The 10177-nt window shown below is 46.6% G+C and overlaps 1 pseudogene; it reads right to left on the bottom strand.

The window, feature by feature from the left end:
* Nucleotides 1-477: 477 nt before the first annotated feature.
* Nucleotides 478-6415, bottom strand: LOC138825845 (cyclin-dependent kinase 11B pseudogene; annotated as a pseudogene).
* Between the last annotated feature and the right edge of the window lie 3762 nt (nucleotides 6416-10177).

Raw genomic sequence — 10177 nt, 5'->3', positions numbered from 1 at the left:
ACTTTTTAGCAAGGAGGTAAAGGGGCTAATGCTGACTGCTGGTCAGGCTTAGCCTGCCGTTTTTCTTTACCAAGAGGATTTCCCCTTGATCAATAATTTTGTTCTGTTTTGATCTCACATTTTTGTTCTCATGGATATCCGTTCCTTACTGTCTCAGGGAAGACAGAAAATTTCCTAGAGCAGGAGGGAAGGAAATTTAGTAACTCAGATACCTTGAATTTTTAGTGGGGATTATCACACCAGGTAATTGGGTTCCCTTGTATAAGATTCTCAAACAAGACACCACTACTTGTTTCAGGCAGGAAAGAGTTTATTTTTTTTCTTCCAAAAGGAAATAGTCATTTAATTATACAAATTCACAAATCAAAATACAAAACAAGTGGAGAGGTTTAGCGGCAGTGTTTCCAGTCAGGTGTCCTGGCTGAGGGAGGCTCTGGATGGAAGAGCAGCACTGGGTGAGGCGGGGTGGCTCCAACTTCAGAATTTGAGGCTGAAGCCTGGACCCATGGCTGAGGCCCCCTGGTTGGTGGTGGTGAGGTGGAAGCCTGTCTCCATCACCTCCTCCTTCTCACCCAGCTGGTTGAAGCCTAGACCACCGCTGGGGGGCTGGGGGCTGGTGCCACACTTCACCCTCTGCTGCTGCTGCTGCTCACTCTTGGCAGGCCAGGTGGGGAACATGGAAGGGTGGATAGGGAGGGGGTTCTCACAAAAATACTCGTGCTTGAGGCCATCTTCTGCGGTCATCCGCCTCCCAGGGAAATAGGTCAGGAACCTGTTCATGAGATCAAAGCCTTGGTCTGAGAGCAGAGTCCCGAAGCGCTTCCGGAGGTGGTTGTAGGGTTGTTGGCTGAAGGTCATCTTCTTGACCAGGAGCTCATTGTAGCCAGGCCAGATTTTCTCACTTGGAGTCCCCAGATCCTTGAATATCTTGTGGATCTGATCCATCTCTGACTTCCCGGGGAACAGGGGCTTATGTGTCAGCAGCTCTGCAAAGATGCAGCCCACCGACCACATGTCCACGGGTGTGGAGTACTCCTTGGCGCCAAGCAGCAACTCGGGGGCTCGGTACCAGAGGGTCACCACCACGGGGGTGTAGGCTTTCAGGGGCATCCCGTACTCTCGAGCCAGCCCAAAGTCAGCGATCTTGAGGATGCCTTCATGGCTCAGCAGCAGGTTGGAGGTCTTGAGGTCCCGGTGCAGAATCCAGTTGTCATGCAGGTGATTCACCCCCTGCAGCAGCTGAAGCATCAGCGTCTTCACTTCCCCTGGCAGAAAGGGCTGCTGCATGGTCTGCATGAGGCTCTTGAGGTCATGCTCCACGTAGTTCATCACTATGTAGATCTGGTCCATGTGGCTGCCCACCACGACCTCCCGGATGGTGACAATGTTGGGGTGCTGGGCCTTGAGGAGGGTGTTGATTTCTCTCAGGGATGTGATTGGGAACCCTTCTCTCCCCTCCAGTTTCAACCATTTCAGAGCCACAATCGCATCTGTCTTCTTTTCCCTGGTCTGTACACGACCCCGTAGGTACCTTCCTCAATCCTGTTCAGGCACTGGAAATCCTCCACGCTGTGGCAGCCCTGCAGCACCGGCAGGTATTTGGGCAGCTCCTGCTTGGGCTCGGTGGGCCACAGGGCTGGAGAGTCAGGAGGGTGGTCCCCTGCGGTGCACATGCTTCTCTGAGGGGTCCCCTCGCCCACTTCTTCCTCCTCCTCTTCACTGTCCCCCGAATCTCCGTCAGATCGCGTCTCTGGAACAGCCAAGATGTGGTCTTCGTGGCCTGGCTCTTCACCCTCACTCATTTCCTCCTCATTTCCTAGGTCTGCAGACTGCTCTGAGGCCTCCTCCCAGTGGCTCCGTGGATCTTCCGAGCCCGAGCCTGATTCCACTGAGGACTTGGCAGAGCTGTTTTTCCTCTCCTTGTCACTGACACTGTCCTGTAGGTTAGACAGCAGATCTCTTGCCTCGGTTTTCTCTCCTTTGCCTGGCTTCGGTCTGGCTCCCAGGGCAAAGCTCTCCCTGGGCAGCCACACTGGGCTGCGACTCCAGGGAGTGGCCCTGCCCTTGTTGCTGTGGGCCTCCCTGGTCCTCCAGTGGTGTGCCAAGCTCTCCCTGCGGGTCTCAGGCTCCTGGCGCCATCCCTGTCCCTTCTGGTCCCGCGTCTCCTTCTGGTGCTTGCTCCTCCTGTGCTCCCATCCTTGCTTCCCTTTGACCTGCTCCAGGTGGTCCCCCTCCCTTCCGGGACGTTCTCTTACCAGTTTCCTCCTTTTCTCTCTTTCCCATTCACGTTGGTCTTGCTCCTGCTGTTCTCAGTGTCGCTTCTGACATCCGTGCTTGCTTTCTCCTTTCACTTGAGCATGCTGCCCCCCTTCTGCTGAGTGGCTGCCATGTCTGTGCTTCTCTTTTCTCTTCTCTTTGCTGCGATGGGCCTTTGCTCGCCGAGGCATCTGCTGTGAGGGATGGATGGCCAGAGACTCCTCTTCCTCTCCCCTGTCTTCCATCGTGTCCTCTCTTCTGTAGGGCAAATTCCTGATTGTGATCTCCATTCGGGGATCTCTCTGCTCCCCTTGTTCAGCAGAGTCCTGCTTGGAATCCCTGACATCAGAACCTTTTAAGCGTTCTATCTCTGCTTTCTCCTTTTCTTCTTTTCTTGGAGAATTTCTTCTAAAGTGTCACTCTCCACGAGTCCTGTCCACCACCCATTTGAATTAAAACAGCCTGCACCAGACTTCTTCTGAAAGAGATTATTCAGGAGAAAGACCAGCTTACTGGCCTGCTGGAGATGGAGATGGGCAGAGAATGAAGGTTTAGGACAGAGGAGAGGAATTATATAGGGAAGGGCAAGGAGGTATGGGCCACAGCAATGCAGAAAAGACCTCAGAGCCTAGGAAGCCTCTCACTGTTGGGAAGAAGCAGGCCTGAGCAGATGAGGGCCTGGCTAGGCAGCCAAAGACAAGACAAGGAGGATTGAGGGTGTGGCTCGTGGAATGAGGGTGTGGCTGGGAAGATCAGGGCCAGGTAGCAAGGCTTGAAGGCAGGTCCATCAGATGAGGGCATGGCTGGGCCACAGATGTGATTTTGAGTCAGGCTGTGGTGGGGTCCTTCTGAGGAAGATAAGCTAAGGGGAGGGTGGGGGCTGTTCTTCTGGGTAGATCTATCATTGCTGCCTTGTTACAGTTCTGAAGCACATCCATGCTGGCTAATTGTGCTGATTTTTCAAGGCCAAGATCAGTAGTAATACTTCCTTGGTTGTGACTAGGCTTTGCATCTAAGGAAAGTGGTCTTGGGAGGCAGGGGCTGAACATTAAGAATAAAGCCATTAGAGAAATTATTAGGGGGCACACAAAAGTCACACGGAAGGGCAACCACACATTCCGGGCAGAAGTGAGAAAACCACTTGGAGATGACAAAAGAAATGGAAAGGATTACAAACAGGGCAGTCAGCTCCTTGTTAATCTCATCTTCAGTGATGCAGACAGCTTTACCTTAGTAGGCCTGAGAGAAGCAGGTGTACCTTGTAGTCAGTGTCAGTCTAGGAGGAACAGGAGCATAAGCCTTTTTCACTCTTGACAGATGAAAGCACTGTGGCTGTCCACTGAGCTACACTGGGGTGGGATGGTCAGCAGGACCTGGTGAGCCCCTGTCCAGCTAAGATGTAAATCAGATGCATTAAGGAATTTGAGAAAGACTTGATCCCCAGAAAAAAAAAAACTGGGAGAAAGGAAAAGGCCTTGATGAGTCTGGGGGAGGCATTTGTCAGCTTGTTGGCATAGCATGTGTCTAAGAAGAATTAAGATAGGAAGATAATCCATTTTGAGAAAGAAAAAGTTTGAGTTATTTGACTGTGACCAGGAGAGCTGATCCTTCCCTCTGGTATCTAGGTCAGGCTTCTCTGATTCCCAACCTTGTGTAGCTAGTGGGAATCATCAGGAAACTGTATACCTGAGATCTCCATACCTTCAGAAGCTCTTCTCAATGGAAGCCAATCAAGAATGCTCTAGTTTTCCTGTACTCTTGAGTATTTTTGAAAACAAATAGAAATTTATGTATGAGTATGAAGATACTGTGATGTGAAGAGGACATGGGAATGGAGAATAGATGGCTTGTTAACACTGTGAGGAGAATGGAAGGATGTGTTTTCTCAAGGCAGGAGCACTTGAACTGACAGGCACAGGTGATAGATGAGCCAGCACAGCTATCATAAAGGTAGGATATGATCTGCCTTTAGGATCTTTTTCCCCACCTTGGAGTTGGAGATGGAAACTGGCAGCTGAACTACATTCCTGGCCATGTTTTGAACTTGTGACCCTTCTTTCTCAGCTTCATGAGCTCCTGATATTGAAGGAATGCACCACCTTTTAGTAAAAGATCCATGACAGGTGGATAAGTGGCTTTTCTCTTTCCTCAACATTGTTTTGTGTATAGGCGTAGTGATGGCAGTTCTACAGCTGCCTTAGAAAAATTGGGGATCTCTGAAAACGAGCATATGCAGACATGAGAAGTTCTCCCCTGCTTGCCTTCCCCTGCTGTGTGTTGGCTATAAATACCAAATTGGAGCTAATGATGGGAGAAAATGAAGATGGACCCAATTCTAATGCTGCTAGATCCATGAAGCCCTGTGTTCCATCTTCTTCAAGCTGTGGGCCCATGTGTTGACTTGCTATTTCTGAGCATTTCCTGTTCCTGAACAGTTCTTGTTTGGTTACCGAAGAGAAAACTCTGGATCTTATTATTGGAGATAGACTTGACAGAGTTCTTCCTTGAGCTAACCCTGATACAAGCCCAACTAGTATTGGCTTGACCTTGACCTGGGAGTTGTCTTGGCCTTCTGATGATTGGGGGAGGATATGATCTTCTGGATTCTTCTTTGCTCTTTCATAAGGGACCTCAGAAAAACAAATGAGAGGAGGTCTCAGTGGTATTGAAAGGATGTTTCAGTGGCTATCATTTTCTAGTGTTCAGTGAGAGAGGATTAGTTCTAATTTTTAGAAATATTTCATGCATAAGTATCTGGCTTTATGGGTAATGTGTGTATACAGGTACATATATGGATAAGTATTTTAAAGACTACATTCTACAAATTGAAAATCATGCAATATATCTCACTTAATGTATTTATAAGCCATGGTAACTGGCAAAAATATTTAAGCTTATAGTTTTGCCACACATGGTTTAGTTTCAGTGGCTAGGTTTTACATAATGATACAGCCTATAAAACACTGTATTCAACTTGGTCACCTATGCACACAGGAGATGACTTGGAGACAGCAATTCTGTAACAGTGATCATTCCTGTGAATGCTTATGTGACTTCAAGGGATACTTGAGTGCTAATACAAGAACCTGCAGAGTGAGTTAGTCTTACCTTGTCTCGGTCATCTGGGAGTGTCATTAGGAGCCATTAGTAAGAGTACTTGCAACACTGAAACCACTTCAGACATTTTAAAAAGTAAAAAATATAACTTCTGCAGTGCCAGTAAGATGATGATCCTAGGGAAAGGGATGCAGAGAAGTGGTTCTTCTCATCCTCAAGAAGATGCTGGTCCTCCCAAGACTGCAGGTCTTCTCTCTTTGGTCACAGACTAGACTGTGGTGGTATACCATGTTCTAAGCAGTAGACCAGGACCTGAAATGCTTACCTGTCTTCTTTTGGGTCTATTACAAAACTGGAGGACCAAGAAGTCAAAGCCCCAATGTGGAAGGAAGGTGGCTGATCTCTGAAACATAGAAGGGAATGATTGTATTCTGTGAGGTGAGCGTAACCTCTCAGCCACTGAGGTTGGGTCTTTCAAATTCCTAGTGTTGATAACAATAGGTTATATTAGCAAGAATGATGTCAAACACACAATGCTTATCCTCCTTGCAGTTTGTCTTCTAAGCCAATTACTCAAATTTTATATATTATCAAATGTAAATGTGTAATTTTGAAATTTCAAGAGAGTTGATTTGACTTTAAAGTTGAATTGCAAGTCACATTAATAGGGTATGCATGACCTGGGAGACAATCCCCTGTCTCCATCCTAGATCTAGCCAGTATGTGACTGTTAATACTGAGTACCAAGCACTGAGAGATGAATTCATATACTTGCCCTATTTGCAATTTTAAACTGGAATCCATTTCTTGAACAGCCCTTTGAAGGAAAATTTCCAAGGATGGAAATGAAAGGAAACGTATTCTGCTAAAGCATGGATGATAACGAGCGTCTATTGAGGAACCTGGTCTTGGTTCCTGTTTCAGAGGAGCAGTTAAGGTGTAGCTATTTTAATTAGTCCATGGGACAGAATGGGTGAGTGCGGTTTGAGAGTTCTCTATTTATCCTCTCCTACATTGCAGCTCACAAAGCAGTGCTCCCTCTTGAGGCCCTTGAAATCTCAGTCCCAGAGACCATGCCATCTGCTGCTCACCTGTGCGCCATGGCAGCAGATAAACAAGTCACCAGTAGGAGGTTTCTTGAAGGTTGTTTTTTCCATACTGTCTTGTGCCTTTAACTTTCAAGTTCTTGAAATGTGTGTTAAAGGAACTTCTTTTCCAGTAGTGACAAGGTTAAAACTGAGCACGTGTTTGCTTTCTAGTGACTCCCTGGGAGTCTCAGGCAGCCACAAGTGTGCATTAACTAATACACAAGTGTGCATTAGTATTGCTGGTATGGACAGGTCCCACACATAAACTGAAACCCTGGTATGTGGGAAATGCATGTTTCAGACCACTAACTGAAACTAGGTAGGTCATATTTCTTTGTTTCCCATTGAAGACTGGTACCCCAGCCAGTGGTGCTTAATAGAGGCAGAGCAAACAAGGCTGCCCTTGTCTTTGTATGTCCCAATTCCTGCCCATGTGGGCAATGGCATTTTGGAGTGAAGCAACCAACAAAGCTGCACTAGTTTCTTTGTGAGCCTAGCTGTCTCAGATGATAATTGAGAATTTTTCAGAGACATACTCATGAATTTCTTTTCCTCCCAGTATGTTGTCTTGGTCTTGGTAGGAATAGCTTGGCCATTAGGAAGTCATGTTGGTTGTTGCTTAGATATCTACCTTCAGCACCTTGATGTTCAGCTTGAACCCCCGCAAAGGCCCTGTCCACTTTTTGGTGGAGCAAACAGCAGAGGCATTGGTTTCAATACAATGGATGGCCTCTGAACTATCCAGCCTGTCCCTGAGGATGCGCATTGATCTCATGGGTCTACCTGATCTGCTGAGAAGCTGAGCTGCTTGTGATGTTGATGTATATGATTGGCTGAAAGTCCGCTGTTCCCTTCAGGTTCTGCTATAGAGGTGTTGTTTATGAGGACAGAAAAATTCTTAGTTTCCTGTGGCGTCCTACCTCTGCCCTCTGCTCCAGAAGATTCATGAATTAATAACCAAGTACATGTCTTGCCTATTTTGTGTATATCATGAATTCCTTTGGATTCTTTGTGGAAGCTTCCCAGGCAGGTGGGGTACATATTCCTCGTGGGTAATGGCCAGAATGGGGTAGAGTTCTTCCAGAAGCTTGAGCAAGAGCAGGTATGAGGTGATTCTCAAGACCCCTCCCCCTGTGTTTTTCTTCTGGCCTCAGTGGTGAGGGGTAGCTCATGCAGTATCTTTCTCTGATTCTTGTTATTAATGAAAAGGTAGGTAACGTCATCTTGCTATGGACATGTTCTCTTATGGTTGGTCATGCAGCTTAGGCCCTTGCTCCTTGCTGAGTCTTGATGGTTGCTGGAGTTTGTTCTTCTAGTACCCCTCTCTTATCATGGAATTGCTATTGTCCTTGGTATTGGCATGGAATGGCATTGTCTGGGGTGGGGCTGTCAGCTGTTGGTCTCAGCATCGGTCTCTTTCCAGGGAGGGTTTTTGCCTGGCTGAGACAGTTTGAGCTCTGGCCCTGGAGTGGTCTCTGTCTACTGTTTGTGTAGTAACATGGGATATGTCTATCCTATGTGGGCTCAGAGTTAGTTCGGGACCCATACTTCCCCTGTGGGCAGTTGTTCTTCAGCTGAAAGCTTCATGACCATGAGATAGTAATGGTCCTTCTCTCTCCTCCTTGGACTTTGTTCTTTTCTAACAATGCTTAGCTTCATTTTGAAGAGGAAATGGCCTTTAGCCTTCACTCAGACGAGGATAGCTTTGAGTAAGACACACTTCTGCCAACTTCTGGGTAGCCAAAATTCTCTCTGGAATCAAAATACTTTTGTAGCCTCTGCAAGACCAGACTCCTGAGGAGCCTGCATGTGCTGGGTCATTGGCCAGGCCCATGCCCACTCTTCAGGGTTCTGGTGTTTGGTAATATATATCAGGTATACAAACTGTGGTCTTGCTGCATGAGTGATCATGTTTGCTCCACATTGTCTATGGCCTAGAGGTTTCTCTTGCTTCAGTATTCAAAGTGTGGTCTTGCTGAATGAGTGCACATGTTTGCTCCACATTGTCTATGGCCTAGAGTTTCTCTTGCTTCAGTGTCTAGTCTACTTTTCCTTATGCATCATCCTTCAGACTTCCCTTTGACTATGAAATCACCATGAGTATGGGCCTTGGGTTTCCAGGCCACCTGTTTCTCTCATCTATGAGTGATGTGGTCTATGGGCAGGTGCTCTTCTAGCCTATATTTCAAAGGGTGGAGTCCTTCCCACCCTTTACCTTGAGTTTTATTTATTGGTCTCTGCCCCCATCTTTCAGTCTAGCTTGTAGGCCCAATCCCTGATTGATTTGGAATTACATCTTGGAATCGACTAATAAGTTTATATCCCTTTAGGGTCCTATAGTCACTTTCAGATATGACAGAAAATCTGATTCCCTCCATCTAGCTGTTGGCTTCATTAGTCAATTTGGTCTCCACAGTCTGGGTCCAGAATACTTAGAGAAAATGATGTAAACAGCTGCTCACATCTTGCTCACGTCTTGCTTTATTCAGGCTTAATCCTGGATCTGGTTATTAGATGGGTTATGTCCATTGGCCAGGTAAATCTCTCACCTACATCAGAGACTTGGTGGTATGGAATTGGAAGAATTTTCTGGTGTCTCTGATTACTATTCATGATTAGAAAGCTGATCTGGAAAGCTAGCTGACTGTGCCCCCGTCATGCTAGGTGATGTTAGAACTTCTGGAAGTGTCCCCTCTGAGGCTGGTGGTCATCTGGGAAATACAGGATGATCCTGTAGGGCCCGTGCTCAAAGCTAGGACCTCCATTCTGGTTACCTAGGGATCTTGGATAGAGTCTCACTGGGGTCCCAATCAGCTGGATTTGATGACTTGCCAGGCTTTCTTAGTCCAGCTTCTTGGGACCTAGTGTAACTACTTTTCCCAATTACTACTTTTTCTTATGTATTATTATACCCAGATGCTATAACAGATCATGGTAAATCTCATTGATCTGGGGCCTTGAGTTGATTCCCTGTAAAACTTTAAGAGTGTTTCCTGCTGTGTGGCCTGTTACTGGTATGTTCAACCTTGGCCAGCTATTTCTCTTAAGTTTTGGAGGCAGCTACCATAATAGAAGTGGAGTCATGAAGTTTGTAAGCTCCTTGCTATACCTAGGGCCCAATACCTTTTCAGTGAAATATCCTCTGCCTTTAATCTGATGCCCCTCTGACCTCTGAAATGAGCTTTTGGTAATAGCTGTGTTTCCACACATAGAAATTGTACAAGGACATCTGAGATTTGTGAGTGCTATTCTTAGGTTTGATTCCTGAGATTCTGATCAAGGGTTTGCTGCCTGATACCATGGTACCAGTATTTGCAAGGAGTAACTGACAAGGGGACAGTAGAAACTCAAAATTGTCTGCCTAATTGGCAGGTAGTGAAGGAATTGAAATGCCCTGGGATTAAGTGTGAGCAGCATCTGGTTGTAACTGGGAGTCTCCAGTCTGTTCTGGTCCTTCTCCAAGTCTGATGGCTCTCATTTCCTTATAGGGTAGTAAAGCACTGTTCTCATGTTGCAGGTAAGACATGTCACATTCTTTGGTTCTACCAGGCTCTCAAGTTGCCAGTTCATGGGTCTATTTCTATTTTTATTGGAATGTACAGGCATGTTGTAGGTTCTTGGCTAATAATGGGGCCTAGGCTCCTCTGGAGGAGGAATATCCAGTGTGAAGGTCCTTCATGGTCTCTGGACCCATTTTATAGGTGGGTGCCCCTTCCTACCCTATGAATAATTCAGAATCCCTTAGACTTGTATTCTTTATCCTTGTACTTCTGATG

Source organism: Dipodomys merriami, unplaced genomic scaffold (genome assembly GCF_024711535.1).
Source record: "Dipodomys merriami isolate MVZ:Mamm:240054 unplaced genomic scaffold, mDipMer1.0.p SCAF_14, whole genome shotgun sequence".
NCBI classification, from domain to species: domain Eukaryota; kingdom Metazoa; phylum Chordata; class Mammalia; order Rodentia; family Heteromyidae; genus Dipodomys; species Dipodomys merriami.
This window is presented reverse-complemented; position numbering and strand designations above follow the sequence as displayed.